The 14,242-nt window shown below is 48.8% G+C and overlaps 1 long non-coding RNA gene across 1 annotated transcript in view; it reads left to right on the forward strand.

The window, feature by feature from the left end:
- Positions 1–10,566: 10,566 nt before the first annotated feature.
- The window catches only part of LOC116822329 (uncharacterized), a 5,169-nt gene continuing 1,493 nt past the window's right edge, over positions 10,567–14,242 (forward strand). Inside the window, exons 1-2 of the long non-coding RNA XR_004373133.2 lie at positions 10,567–10,635; positions 11,214–11,290. This is a non-coding gene — a long non-coding RNA (uncharacterized LOC116822329). The remainder of the gene's footprint in view (positions 10,636–11,213; positions 11,291–14,242) is intronic.

Raw genomic sequence — 14,242 nt, forward strand, 5'->3', positions numbered from 1 at the left:
GCCTGCCCGTGTCTGTTCTCCACATGCCAATACTGGCCTGTGTTCTCTTTTCAGTTCCTAATGACATTGGGCAGACAAGAGAATGGCCAACCTGGAGCAGAGACCAGGAGAAGGAGCAGCCACCCTGAGCCCATTCAGAGGAATGGAAACCAGACAGCGAGCTGTGGCATAGGTGCAAATGGAAATTCACTTAAATTAAGTATTGAAATAGGGCTGCAAACACTCTTGTCTATGGAGAGAAATGTATTATGTTAGCATGGGGTGGGTCCATGAGAAAAAAATTGTTGAATATAACTGCAGCATGTGAAGGTTGGGGGAGCCGTGGCTTCCTGCTCGGAGTTGTCAGGGTCCCGGGAATGGAAAGCATTAGTTTTCTTGAATTACAGTTATCTTCCAGGAGGGCAAATTGCCTGTAACCAGAGATGCTCAGGCCTCAACTCTCTTCCTTCCACATAACTGGGTGTGAATAATTGGTCACTGCACTCTGCTCTTTGTCTGTATTGACTAGCTTCTTTCAGAGGACATGAGCATTCTGGTTAGGTACATACCTCTTTGGGATAAAGGCAAGGGGAAGGGACAATAGTCTGCTGTGCAGTGTGATTGCTTTGGGTGCAGGAGCAGCCAGATGCCTCTTCAGTTAGCCATTACTGTCTCAAAGGGTATAGAAAAAATCCCTCTGGAATAGCAAGAGCCAGAGCTAAATACCATTGCTGTCTCTGCCACTAGCTTTTTCTTCTTGGGTTGTATTTTCTGCAAGGGAACACTTGTGGTGGATTAGTTGAGCTCCGCACAGCTAGCCTGGCCTGAAGACAGATGCCAGGCAAGACCAGCGGGGAGCAAAGCAGCTGTTGTTGTCTCCTAATGGCTGTGGTGACAGCTCAGGTGACTACAGAGAGTACTTCCCTTTGGCTGGGGCTAATATCTAATAAAATGTCCCAAACTAGCTTTAGGGGGAGGTGGAGAATTTGTCCATCTTGAGAGCTGCTGATCTTCCTTGGCAACATCTAATGCAGGGGTTGGCAACCCTTCAGAAGTGATGTGCCGAGTCTTTCTTTATTCACTCTAATTTAAGGTTTCACATGGTAGTAATACATTTTAACATTTTTAGAATGTCTGTTTCTATAATATATAACTAAACTATTGTTGTACATAAAGTAAATAAGGTTTTTAAAATGTTTAAGAAGCTTCATTTAAAATTAAATTAAAATGCAGAGCCCCCCGGATCGGTGGGCAGGACCGAGGCAGTGTGAGTGCCACTGAAAATCAGCTCGCGTGCCGCCTTCGGCACGTGTGCCATAGGTTGCCTACCTTTGATCTAATGTGTATTTCTCATGCAGCTCCCCACCGGGCCCTGATATCTCATGGGAGTTGTCTTCTCTGGCCTGTGTTTCTAGATTGTGGCGACCTGGGCACTGCTTGGTGCAGCTGGATGTCTGTTCAGTGATTGATCAGTAGGGTGGTTTATGTGTATGTGTGTAACTTTACTTTTGCAAAGACTCCAGTCAGGCCTAAAAGTTTGTTCCCTAGAAGTTACCTTAGGCTCCTTCCGTCCCTGTTGCAGCAGCCTAATCCCCAGTAGGAAAAATTAGCTTAATGAATACTTGACTTTAAGTGAATTTTGTGTGGTGGCTATAGTAGAAACTCTAGTGTTATGAACACAGGGGTTACATACTGACATGTCAAACACACACCTCATTTGGAACAGGAAATAAGTAATCAGGCAGCAGCAGAGATAACAAAAAAGGCAAATAGAGTACAGTAGTGTATTAAATGTAAAAAGGAAAGTTTCAAAAAAAGTTTTGAAATGGTAAGGAAACTGTTTGCTTGTTTTTAATTTAAATTAAGATGGCTAAAAGCAGTATTTTTCTTCTGCACAGTAAAGTGTTAAAGTTGTATTCAATCTATGTTCAGTTGTAAACTTTTGAAAGAATAACCATGTTTTGTTCAGAGTTATGAATGACCTCCATTCCTGGGATATTTGTAATGCTGAGGTTCTACTGTAATTGCTGGGGGTGGTCCTGTGCCTGCAAACATTCAAAGGATATGCATCTAATGTTAAGCACATGCATAAGTGTCTGCAGGATTAGGGCCAGTCCCTCCATGGACTCAGTTACATAAAGGACAGACCTTTACTTCAGAGTTAGAAATGAGCTTTAAGAGAGAGAGTCTAAAAACTTCAGTTTATAAAGGCTGCAGTATAAACAAGTTTTCCAGTGAAATGTTGTTAAATTAGTATTTGATGCTTTTAAGCGTACCAAGAGCAGTAGCCTTGAAAGCATGAGGAGTGACATTCACTGCTTCAATGGAGGGTCATTATATGTTATCAGTCGTTAGCTGCTCTGGAGGATTTTTTCCTGCAGAGGTTGAAAGGAAAGAGGCTATAATCATCAGCATTTTACAGATGGGGAAACAAACACACATCATTTGCAGTCTTTCTCCAGGGACTAAGGATGTAGTTGTCATTGGGTTAAAAAACTCATAACAAAACCACAAAAACAAAAAAAAGTTTGCATTGGTGGATTATGGAGTCTAGCCACTCCTTAGTCACTTTCTCCACACTATTCATGATTTTATAGACCTCTGTCGTATCCTCCTTAGTCATCTCTTTTCTAAACTGAACAGTGCCAGTATTTTTCATTTCTCCTCTTGTGGAAGTTTTTCCATACCCATAATCATTGCTGTTGCTCTTCTCTTCACCTTTTCCAATTCTAATACATCTGTTTTGAGATAGGGCAACCAAAACTGCATGCAGTAGTTAATGTTTGGGCATATCATGGATTCATATAATGGCATTTTGATATTTTCTGTCTCATCTATCCCTTTAGTAATGGTTCCTAACCTTCTATTAGATCGCTGTGCAGTGGCAGTCCAAAACCTATGTGAGGGCCTTCCATTACATACCACAGTTAGAAGTTATGTAATTTCATATGGGTACCATCAGATCCTGGTGACTTATTACTATTTAATTAATTTTAATTAATCAGTTTGTTCCAAAGCATCCTCTGTTGACATCTCAGTCTGGGACAGTTCCTTAGATTTGTCACCTAGCAGGAATGGCTCAGATGAGGGAATCACATCCTCTACAGTGAAGACCAATGCAAATAATTAAATTAGCGTCTCTGCAATGGCCTTGTCTTCCTGGAGTACTCCTTTAGCACTTTGATCATCCAGTAGCCCCCTGATCATCCAGTACCCCACTGATTGTTTGTCAAGCTTCCTGCTTCTGATATACTTAAAAACTAACTGCAAAATTATTTTATCTTTTGCAAGTTGCTCTTCAAATTCTTTTTTGGCCTAACTTGCTCTACTTTTGTATCATCAGATCTATAAGATATCTATATGTTATCACAGAGAGGGAGTCTCCCACATTGCCTGGTAGGTCCACTCCCTCTGGGGCACCTGGCATTGACCACTGTCAGTAGACAAGATACTGGGTTAGATGGACCTTTAGCCTGACCTGGTACAGCTGTTCTTAAGTTATGCCTCTCATAGCAGTTTTTGCTCACAACCTATCCACTTCTGCCAAGAGACTTCACTATCTTGAAAAAGCTGACAGTGAAGAGTTACAAAGGGACCCTCAGAAAACTTGGTGACTGGGCAACAAAATGACAGATAAAGTTCAGTGTTGTTTAGCTGTTATCATGCAAGAAAGAAATCTTGGAGTCATAGTGGATAGTTCTTTGCAAACATCTGTTCAGTGTGCAGCAGCACAAAAAAGCTAACTGAGTGTTAGGAACTATTAGGAAAGGGAAAAATAATAAAACAGAAAATACCATAATGCCATTATGTAAATCTCTGATATACCCACACCTTGTGTACTACATACAATTCTATTTACCCTATCTCACAAAACATGTATGAGAAGTAGAAAAAGATGCAGAGAAGGGTGTCAACCACATCCATTGGAATCATGTCCACAGGAGGAGAGATTAAAAAGACTAGGACTGGTCAGCTTAGAAAAGAGACAGTTAAGGGAGGTTATAACAGAGGTTCATGAAATCAGCAATGGTGTAGAGAAGATGAATAAGGAAGTGTTTTTTTACCCCTCTCGTAACATAAGAACCAGGGGGCCACCCAATGAAATTAGTAGGCATCAGGTTTAAATTAAGCTAAAGAAAGAAGTACTTCACACAACGAACGGTCAACCTGTGGAGCTCATTACCAGGGGATATGGTGCAGGCCAAAAGTACTGGCCACAGTCGTAGACAGGAATATTGGACTAGATGGACCGTTGGTCTGACCCAGTATGAGTGTGCTCATTGTCTAATCTCCCTGGAACTCCCCCCTACATCCCAGATATAGGTATCTGCATCCTTCCCCAAAGCCCCGTGTATCCCCAAAACCCCTCCCAGACACTGAGCCCCCAAATCCTCGTATACTCGGTTCCTGCTCCTACACATGGCAACCCAAGGCTGAGAAAGCTGACATGTGGAGAGCCTGCAACAGAGCCAAGTAATGGGTAAGGACCCTGTGGTCTCCCATGCTGCAGGTAGGATCCATCTCCTCTGAGTGAGAGTCCACATCACTTGTCATGCTCATGGCATGCACCCTCTTCTCCTGTGCCCCCTCGATCTCTCATGGGGCTGAGCGTGGGCATGGTTTCTGCTGTACTGCGAAGAATGTGTACTGCCGGCCAGGTTCAGGGGGCTGTTCCTTCCACCCCCCATCTTTGTAGAGAGTTTGGGCTTAGATGAAGTGGAGCTGGTACTAGAGATGCCCAGACCCATACTATCACCCCCAGCTCCATTACTGCAGCACCCAAAAGCCTCATTCAAGGTCCAGGTCTCATTGTACTGAGCAGAACATGGACAATCAGAGAGACGGATGCAGATGGAGATGAGCGTGTAAGGCATGTGGATGGATGGAGCGATGTATATAGCATACAGGGGGATGCATGGTTGACTGAAGGGTTTGATAGGGCTGAAGGGATGGATGGTGATGTCAAAGGCTGCTAGGTTGGTGGGTTCAGCTCATGGCTGCTGGCCCTGTCACCTCCAGCCCCCTGTTTCCTGCACCATCCACTCAGCAGAACCTGCCCCCGCACCACTACACTGGTGCTACATGCAGTGTGCAACCTGCTGCTCAGAGACGTACAAGCATGCAGTCTTGGCTGCTGAACCACCTGCTCCAAAGCCTGCCACAGGTCTCACCTTCCTTGGGCAGCAAGTCTCTGGCCGGGGTGGTCTTTCAGAGCTGCTCAAATCCTGTACCCAGAACAGTGTACTAAGGACAGAGGCTAACAAACCCTACCTGCCCCTACCTACCTCTAGCTGGAGCTGCAGTCCAAGGCACAGCTGAGCCAGGCAGCCAGTGACCCAAACAGGTGGGGACCCTGGTGTCTCTGTAGTGGGAAATGTGCCATCATTTTCTCTGTAGCACCATAGCACCATTATGCCATAGTGACTACCTGCGGGGCACAAAACTGGCTCAATGGGGTGGACAAAGCTGGGCTGGGGTTGTAACAGCACAAACTGGTCAATGTCCCAATATCCTACTACTAAGAGTTACTGACACCTAATTCTTTTTTTTTTTTGGCTGTCCTGCCACATTTGCTACACCCACAATTTCCCATTCCTGGGTCTAGGGGTAGGGAGTTGTGATAGATGGGTTGGACAGTGTCAGAGTTTTGTGAAATCTTTTATTTTAAATTGGGACACTCATAAAATGAGATTTTTCTAATTTAATACGTATGTGTTCTAAATTAGCAAGATCTTGTTTTACTTGTGTCCAAATTTTAAAGAGATTTCATAGGAGTAACAAACTGACAGGAGGAACAGTTGTCTGCCCCTCCCCTGGTTCAAAGGTAGCCATTTGTGACAACCAGCAATTCAGGCACCAGTGAAGTCAGGTTCATAAATAATTTCCAGAGGATTTATTTTTAATACTGTATTAAATATGGTAAATACAACATCACAATAAAAATATAGGAAGGGTTAGGGTTAAGGTTTGGGCAGTGGGCTGGGTTCCCCCCCTTGGGGGAGTGACCCCAGGTGGACAGATTGGGGCAGGGAATGACCTGTGTGTATGTCTCCCCCACACCATTTAGGCAGTGACTTCTGGTGGCCAGCTGTGGCACTGCCCTGTGTGTAACTCTGACCCGCCCCCCCTTGTGGCAGTGGCCCCTCAGCTGGGCTGGGGACAATAGGTCTCTGTGGAACTGGGCTGGCGGATCCCAAGGAGCTGTGTGAGGGGAGGAGTCCCAAGGGCTTGGTCTCTCTCTCTCTCTCTCCAGGGATCAGCAACATGTCAATGGTAAACATTTTGTGGCCTGTGGTAATTTGTCAAGAAATGTTGAATGACTGAATGACATAACCCCCCCCATCTCCGTCAATAAGTACTGTAATTCTGTCAAGTGTCCGTTGCACAACATGGTGGTGCCAACCCCATCTCTCTCCCCACTGGCCAAGTCTCTGTCTGCATTAGAAGCAGCCAGGCCAGGCCCTGCCTCTGGCCTGGGAGAAGGATCTTCTGCCAAGACGCTGGGGCTTGTGTTGTCATGGATCCCTTCCAAGTGTGGGCCCAGTGCAATGGCGCCATTGACGGTGTAGTAAACCCAATACTGAGAGCAACACGTGAGGACATCCGGTCACCTCTATGGCTGCCAGCTTGGGTGTATCCTGGGAGTTGGTGCCGCCTCTGCCCATTCCACAGGTGCTGGGGAAAGTCCTAGGCCTGGAAATACCTGCTAACTGCATGAGTGTGCAGCCCTGCTTGAGTGCACCATTGTTTGACTGAGCAAGGGCCAAAACCTTTACAGGGCTAGTCATGTAAAGGACAAATTTCTGCCTATGAAGATCAGAGCTTTTTGGAATCACTGAACAGAAAGTCTACAGCAGAATCAAGTTTTCTAGTAACTCTTAATTCATATTCAGTGCCTCTAACTGCACCAAGGCAGCTAGCCTTCAAAGGTGTGTGTGTGGTAATTGGGGTCATGTGCTAGCACAATCAACATGGCGGCCCCTGTGGAGGGCTTTTCATTCACAGATTCAAAGGAAAGTATGTTGTCATCCACATATTACAAATTAGGAAACGGGATCTTTTACACTAGCTATTTACTAGTAGGTTGTGTATGAGATGGAGGTTTTACGGAGTAGGTAACTACTTCACTGCCTCATGCTGTTTGCTTTTTTTTTTTCAATAGCCTTATTCGTGTGGCAAAGCTTACAACTGCTCTATAAGAACATGGAATCACTTGTTTCATCGTGAATATATAAATAGGCAGTGAAAAATCCTCATTATTCAGGATAATGTAGAAAGTGAAGATGCTGGCTTTGATTGTTAATTATTCATGCCTCAATTAATAAAACTTGACGGGAAGATCCAAGTTATTAATTGTTTATAAAATGCATGTCAAATTTAACTTGTTTTCAAGCAATAACCAAAGCTCTTTAATGTTTGTAAATCTCAAACAGTAATTATCCTATATTTAACTGGCATCCAATGGGGAGCTTTGTGGTGGGATGTCCACCCTACCCAGGACTGGAAGGGTTTTAGGTGACTTGCCAGGTCTATTAACTCCACAGGCTGCAGCTGGAGGAACAGCCAGGGAGCAGGGAATTGATTCCAAGCAGGCTTAGCTGGGCAGGGCCTATAAAGCTGGCAACCCACACAGGCTGATTCCTTGGGAAGAGGGAGGAATGGTGGGAGGCTGCTACTGAGTAAGAGTCATTACTAGGGAGGAGGGCTTGGAACTGGTGCTCCCAGGGTGGGGAGCAAGAATTGTAGAAAGCAGTTTAGGGAAAGAGAAGTGAGGACTGGCAGAGTAAAGCCCAGAACTGCTGGGTTGAGGGTCCCTGGACTGGAACCTTGACTAGAGGGTAGACCCAGGTTCCCCTATTGTCTGCTGGAGAAGTGGCACCATCATGGCAGTACAGGAGATCACTGCCTGAGACTGTTTGCATAGAAGGAATTTGGGTAACCCTGGAAGGGGAAAACATGGATGATGACCTGCCTGGAGGGCCTGGTCATGAAGAGGCAGCTGCAGTTCCTGGAGTGAGACAGGTCCCCAAGGTGAGAGAGACACCAGCTGAGGAGGACATGGCAACTGTACAGCTAATCCCCAGAATGGCCAGGCAGAGGCGCCACTAGCAGTGAGTATTCCCTGTCTGTGATGGGAACCCCTAGGGTACAGTCTAGGGCTGTGCTCCCTGAACTCTCACCAGCCTGGGCTGCCTCTCACAATACCTTGCTAGTGACTAGCAGCAAGCTCTACAGGATCACTAAGCACAACTGCATGTGGAGCCCCACGCCCAGCTAGATTGCATGACTGCCCCCAGAGAAAGGCACTAGCCAGACCCCTCCCCCCTAGTTCCCAGCACTGTACCCCAGAAATATACCATCTTGCCCTGCTCAAGATGGGCAGTGCAAATTTATTAATTGGTTCACTACTTCAACAATGGAAAGTGGACCTACACCAAACTTCGCAAACCTCAGCAGATTTGCCCCACACTTTGTACAAACTCACTGGTAAATATAAACAAACAAATTTGACTATAAAAGGTAGATTTTAAGTGATAGGCAGAAAGTCAGAGTTAGTTACTAAAAGAAATAAAATATAAGTATGCAGTCTAAACTCTCAACCCTATTTGACCTGGCAGCAACTAGATTAAGCAGTTTGTCTCCCCGCACTGGATACTGCCGTCCTTAATATACAGGTATGTACCTAAACCTGGGCCAATCTCCTGTGTTGGAGTCTTGTCATCTTCTCGGTGTCTTGGTTGCTTGCAGCACAGGTTAGGGTAGAAGAAGGGCCCATAATGTGTCCACTCTGTTTTCTATCCCCAGCACAAGTCCAGGCATGTCTGCGTAGCACTACTGAGTCTCTCCAAGCAAGGTTGAGCGATTCCTCTGGTGTGGCCTCATGCAGGTGAGTCATTACATTGTAGCTCCCTTGCTGGGCAATGGCTGTTGATGGGTTGTTTGACGTCCCACATGGGTGTTGGTTACTTTCCTTGCTGTTGCCTCTGGGGAGCTACAATCTGGTTGATTTCCCCAACTTACAGCATGTTTTAGTGACCACCATACAACATGATTCTCGTAACTTCATATGCATTAATGATAAACATATATGGATAGAGAACTGATTTCCAGTCGATTGTAACCTTTCCCCTGATACCTTACAAGGTATGCTTTGTATGTAAGATCAGGCCTGCACAACATGCAGCCTGCGTGGGGTTGCTGTGTGGCCCGCTGGGGTGGAGGGTGAGGAGGCAAGTGGTGGATGAGGGAGGGGGGCTGAGGAGGCAAGCGAGGGGGGCAGGTGAGCAGGTGGGTGAGGGATGGGGCCTGAGGAAGTAGGGGGGGAAGGTGAGCTCGCAGCTCGCCCCAGCTCTCCTCTGTTCCGCTGCCTCCCCTGAATGCTCCACCCCGCTTCTCGTGAATCAGCTGTTTGTGTGGGAAGCCTGGGAGGGCAGAGAAGCGGTGGGCCAGCTTTGCACTGAGGCCCAGGGAGGTGGAGATGCCTGTGCTTCAGCAGGTAATCTGGGGAGGATGCACAGGGGAACCGCTCCCCACCCCAGCTCACCTCTGCCTCAGTGGGCCTGACAGCAAAGCTACCGCTTGCTTCTCAGCCCTCCCAGGCTTCCTGTGTGAACAGCTGATTTGCGGGGGGGGCTGAAAGCTTGGCCTGACTCAGTGCTCCAGGCATTGCATGGTGGTGTGGCCCAGCTCCAGCCAAGTGGCGTGGCTGTAGCGCTGCCAGGTCAGCTCCAGGCAGTGCAGTAAGGGAGTGGGAAGGGAGGGGTTGGATAGGGGTAGGGGAGGTGGATAGGGGTCAGGACAATCAGAGGGAGGGGAATGGGGGGTTGAATGGGGGCAAGGGTTCCAAAGGGGCTGTCAGGAAGGGGGGGGTGTTGGGGGTCAGTCAGGGGTAGGCGTTCCAGGGGCAGTCAGGGGACAGGGAGAAGGGGTGGTTGGATGGTGCAGGGGTCCTGGGTGGCCATCAGGAATGATAGGAGGGGTTGGATGGGGCAGGAGTCCTGGGAGGGTGTCAAGGGACATGGGGGGTTGGATGGGGCAGGAGTTGCGGGGGCAGGCCATGACCCCCTTGTGGGGTGAGGAGGGAACGGGTTGGTAAGATTTTGGCAGCTCATCGCTGGCCAGGGGAGTGGGAGGCTGAGGAGGTGAGTGGGCGGGCAATGGCAGAGGGTGAGTATGTGAGCCAGGGGAGTAGGGGCCTGAGCAGGAGAGTGGACAGGCATTGGCGGTGGGGCGGCAGGTGAGCTGGGGGGGAGGAGGGCTGAGGAGGTGGGCAGGCAGTGGTGGGAGGGCAGGTGAGCTGTGGGGGGGGCAGGTGAGCTGGCAGCAGGGGGAGCTGAGGAGGTGGGTGGGCAGTGATGGGGGAGGGAGGGCTGAGGAGACAGGCGGGCAGTGGCAGGGGAGGTGGAGTGGGGGGGCTGGAGAGGTGGGCAGGTGAGCGGGCAGCGGGGAAGGGGGGCTGAGGAGGTGAAGGGGCGGGCACTGGCAGGGGGGCAGATGAGCAGCAGTGGCGGGAGGTGGGGTGAGGAGACGAGCTACCTTCTACTGATCTGGTCTGGTTCCCATCCCCTCTCTAAGGGTTGCAGCTGTCTGGAGGTGCTGCCTTCCACACCTTCCTCAGTTACACCTCGTTCATTCAACAGGGCAATTGATTATAAGGTGGGGGGAAGATCTTATTCTACTTTTAGCAGAAAGACATTTTCCTTGTACCTTAATTATACTACCTTAGGGGCCTGGTATAACAGTACCAATGTTGAATACTGCTGTTTGGGCAGGGCGGGGCTGGGGGAATGAGCGTTGGTTGCTGGGGGGGGGAGGGTTGGGCAGCTGCGGGGGGATGTTTTCACAAGCTGGGCGGTGCTGGGGTGTGTGTGTTTGGAGGTGGGGCCGGGCAGCACAGGGGGGTTTGGTGGGGCCAGGGGGAGTTTGGCCCTTAGCTGTTCTCTTTGGAGTAATATGGCCCTCGCTGCTTGACAAATTGTGCAGGCCTGTATAAGATCATGATTATATGATAATGAGAAATATGGGGGTTACAGTATGCTCCCCAAGGTATAGAATGTCTCACTGTCACAGACTGAAAATATGTGAATTAAAAAGCTTGTCTAATATGTAACTAAAAAATATTTTCACTTCAGACAAGATTAAATATTTTTATCTAGGAAGAGGACTGAAGCTGGTCATTGCAGAGCTACATTTACTGTTTACCTTGCACCATGTAATTGCTTTGTTACTATTAGGTTCATCCCTGGGGATGGTTATATGTGGAAGTGCCATTACCCCATGTAGGATCAGACCTGCAGCTGGAAAAATTAAGGTACAAGTGAGACAAATTTAGCTTTTCTCTGCAGCTGGGGAGGGCAAATAAGAATTGAGGAGGTCATGAGACCTGGGGAAAATAAGGGATGGGACAGGTTCCTGGGATAAGCTCCCACCAGAGCTCCCTTCCCCAGGGACTAACTTCCATTAAATGGGGCTCAGGCAGGGCAGATGCCTGAGAAGCTGTAGCAGGAGTAAGGAAGTAGCTGCAGCAGTGATGACCTGCCAAAATATTAACAAGTTCCCTCCTCTTCACCCCACGAGGGGGTCATTCCCCCCGTGACTCCTGCCCCATCCAACCCCCCCACATTGCTTGACAGCCCCTCCGGGACCCCTGCCCCATCCACCCCCCTTCCCTGTCCCCTGACAGGATATATGGGGCAAGGGTCTGGGGGGGCAGTCCAGGGAAAGGAGCAGGGGTTGGATGGGGCGGTGGGAGGTAGTCAGGGATAGGATTCCAGGGGCAGCAGGGTCAGAGAGAAGGGGTGGTCGGATGGGGCAGCATCCTGGGGGCCCATAAGGAATGAGAGGAGGGGTTGGATGGGTGGTGGCAGGGGCAGGCAGGGGACAGGGAAGGGGGGTGGATAGGGCAGGGGTCCCGGGGGCTGTCAAGCAATGTAAGGGGTTGGATGGGGCAGGAGCACGGGGAGGGGAACGACCCCTCGTGGGGTGAAGAGGAGGAACTTCTGGTTAATATTTTTGGCAGGTCATCACTGCCGCAGCTACTCCTTACTCCTGCTACAGCTTCTCAGGCATCTGCCCTGCCTGAGCCCCATTTAACTGAATTAGTCCCTGGGGAAGGGAGTTCTGGTGGGAGCTTATCCCAGGAACCTGTCCTTCCTTATTTTCCCCAGGTTCTATGACCTCCTCAATCTTATTTGCCTCCCCACCTGGAGAGAAAAGCTAAATTTGTCTCACTTTGTACCTTAATTTTTCCAGGCTGCAGGTCTGATCCTACATGGGGTAATGCACTTCCACATATAACCATCCCCAGGGATGAACCTAATAGTAACAAGCAAATTACATGGTGCAAGGTAAACAGTAAATGTAGCTCTGCAATGACCAGTTCAGTCCTCTTCCTAGATAAAATGTTTAATTCTTGTCTGAAGTGAAATATTTTTTAGTTACATATTAGCAAGCTTTTTAATTCAATATTTTTCAGCCTGTGACGTGAGACATTCTATATCTTGGGAGCATACTGTAACCCCATATTTCTCATTATCATATAATCATGATCTTATACAGGCCTGCACACTTGTCAAGCAGCAAGGGCCATATTACTCCAAAGAAAACAGCTGAGGGCCAAACTCCCCTGGCCCGCAAACCCCCCTGTGCTCCAGCTCTGCCCCCAAACACACACATTCAGCACCGCCCAACCTGTGAAACATCCCCCCCACCCCCAGCAATCAACCCTCCTACCCCAGCCCACCCCGCCCCACCAGCGGTATTTGAACCTTGGGTAATGTTATACCAGGCCCTAAGGTAGTATAATAAGGTACAAGAAAAATGTCTTTCTGCTAAAAGTAGAATAAGATCTGCCCCCTCACCTTGTTAATCAATTGCCCTGTTGAATGAACAAGGTGTGACTGAGGAAGGTGTGGAAGGCAGCACCTCCAGACAGCTGCAACCCTTGGAGGGGATGGGAACCAGACCCAGATCTAGTAGAACGTAGCTCATCTCCTCAGCCCGCCTCCCGCCACTGCTGCTCATCTCCCCCCTGCCAGTCCCCACCCCTTCGCCTCCTTTCTGCCTATCACTTAAAATCAACCAATTAATACATTTTGCACTGCCCATCTTGAACTGGGCAAGATGGTATATTTCTGGGGTACAGTGCTAGGGAACTAGGGGGGAGGGTCTGGCAAGTGTTCCTTTCTTGGGGAGTCATGCAATCTAGCTGGGCGTGGGCTCCACATGCATGTTGTGCTGAGTGATCACAACTCCTGTAGAGCTTGCTGCTGGTCGCTAGCAAGGCATTGTGAGAGGAGCCCAGCCTGTGAAAGTTCAGGGGACACAGCACCAGACGTACCCCAGGGTTCCCATCAGAGACAGGGAGCACTCACTGCTAGTGGCGCCTCTGCCTGACCACTCTGGGGATTAGCTCTACAGTTGCCATGTCTCCTCAGCGGTGTCTCTCTATCCCTAGGATTGGAAGCCTTATTCATAGGATATCTAACCTAGGGCGAGAATAGACTACCATAGGAAACCGACCTGGAGGAGGAAGCCCTACCCATAGGATCCCTAACCCTAGGATGTGAAGGCCTACCAATAGGAATCCTAATCCTAGGGTGAGAAACTCTACCCATAGGAACCCTATCCCTAGAGCGGAAAGGCCTACACATAGGAACCCTAACCCTAGCTCCAAGTGCCCTACCCACAGGAACCCTACCCTAGATCCTAGTGCCCTACCCATAGGAAACCCTAACCCGAGGGCAGGAAACCCTACCCATAGAAACCCTAACCCTGGGGCGGGAAGCCCAACCTATAGGAACCCTAACCCCTAGCTCCATGTGCCCTACCCATAGGAACCGTAATACTAGGCGGAAAGCCTCCTCACATTAACCCTAACCCTAATCCAATGCCCTACCCATAGGAACCCTAAACCCTAGCTCCAAGTACCCTACCCATAGTTACCCTAACCCTAGCTCCAAGTGCCCTACCTCATAGGAAAACAGTAACCCTAGCTCCAAGTGCCCTACACATAGGAACCGTAACACTGGGGCGGAAAGCCCTCCTCACATAACCCTAACCCTAATTCCAAATGCCCTACACATAGGAACCCTAACCCTAGCTCAAGTGCCCTACACATAGGAACCCTGAACCCTAGCTCAAGCGCCCTACCCATAGGAAGCCTAACCCTAGAACGAGAAGCCCTACCCATAAAACCCTAACACTAGGGCGGGAAGCCCTACCAATAGGAACCGCTAACCTAGCTCAAGTGCCCTATGCATAG

The sequence above is a fragment of the Chelonoidis abingdonii genome, chromosome 18 (assembly GCF_003597395.2).
Source record: "Chelonoidis abingdonii isolate Lonesome George chromosome 18, CheloAbing_2.0, whole genome shotgun sequence".
NCBI lineage: Eukaryota > Metazoa > Chordata > Testudines > Testudinidae > Chelonoidis > Chelonoidis abingdonii.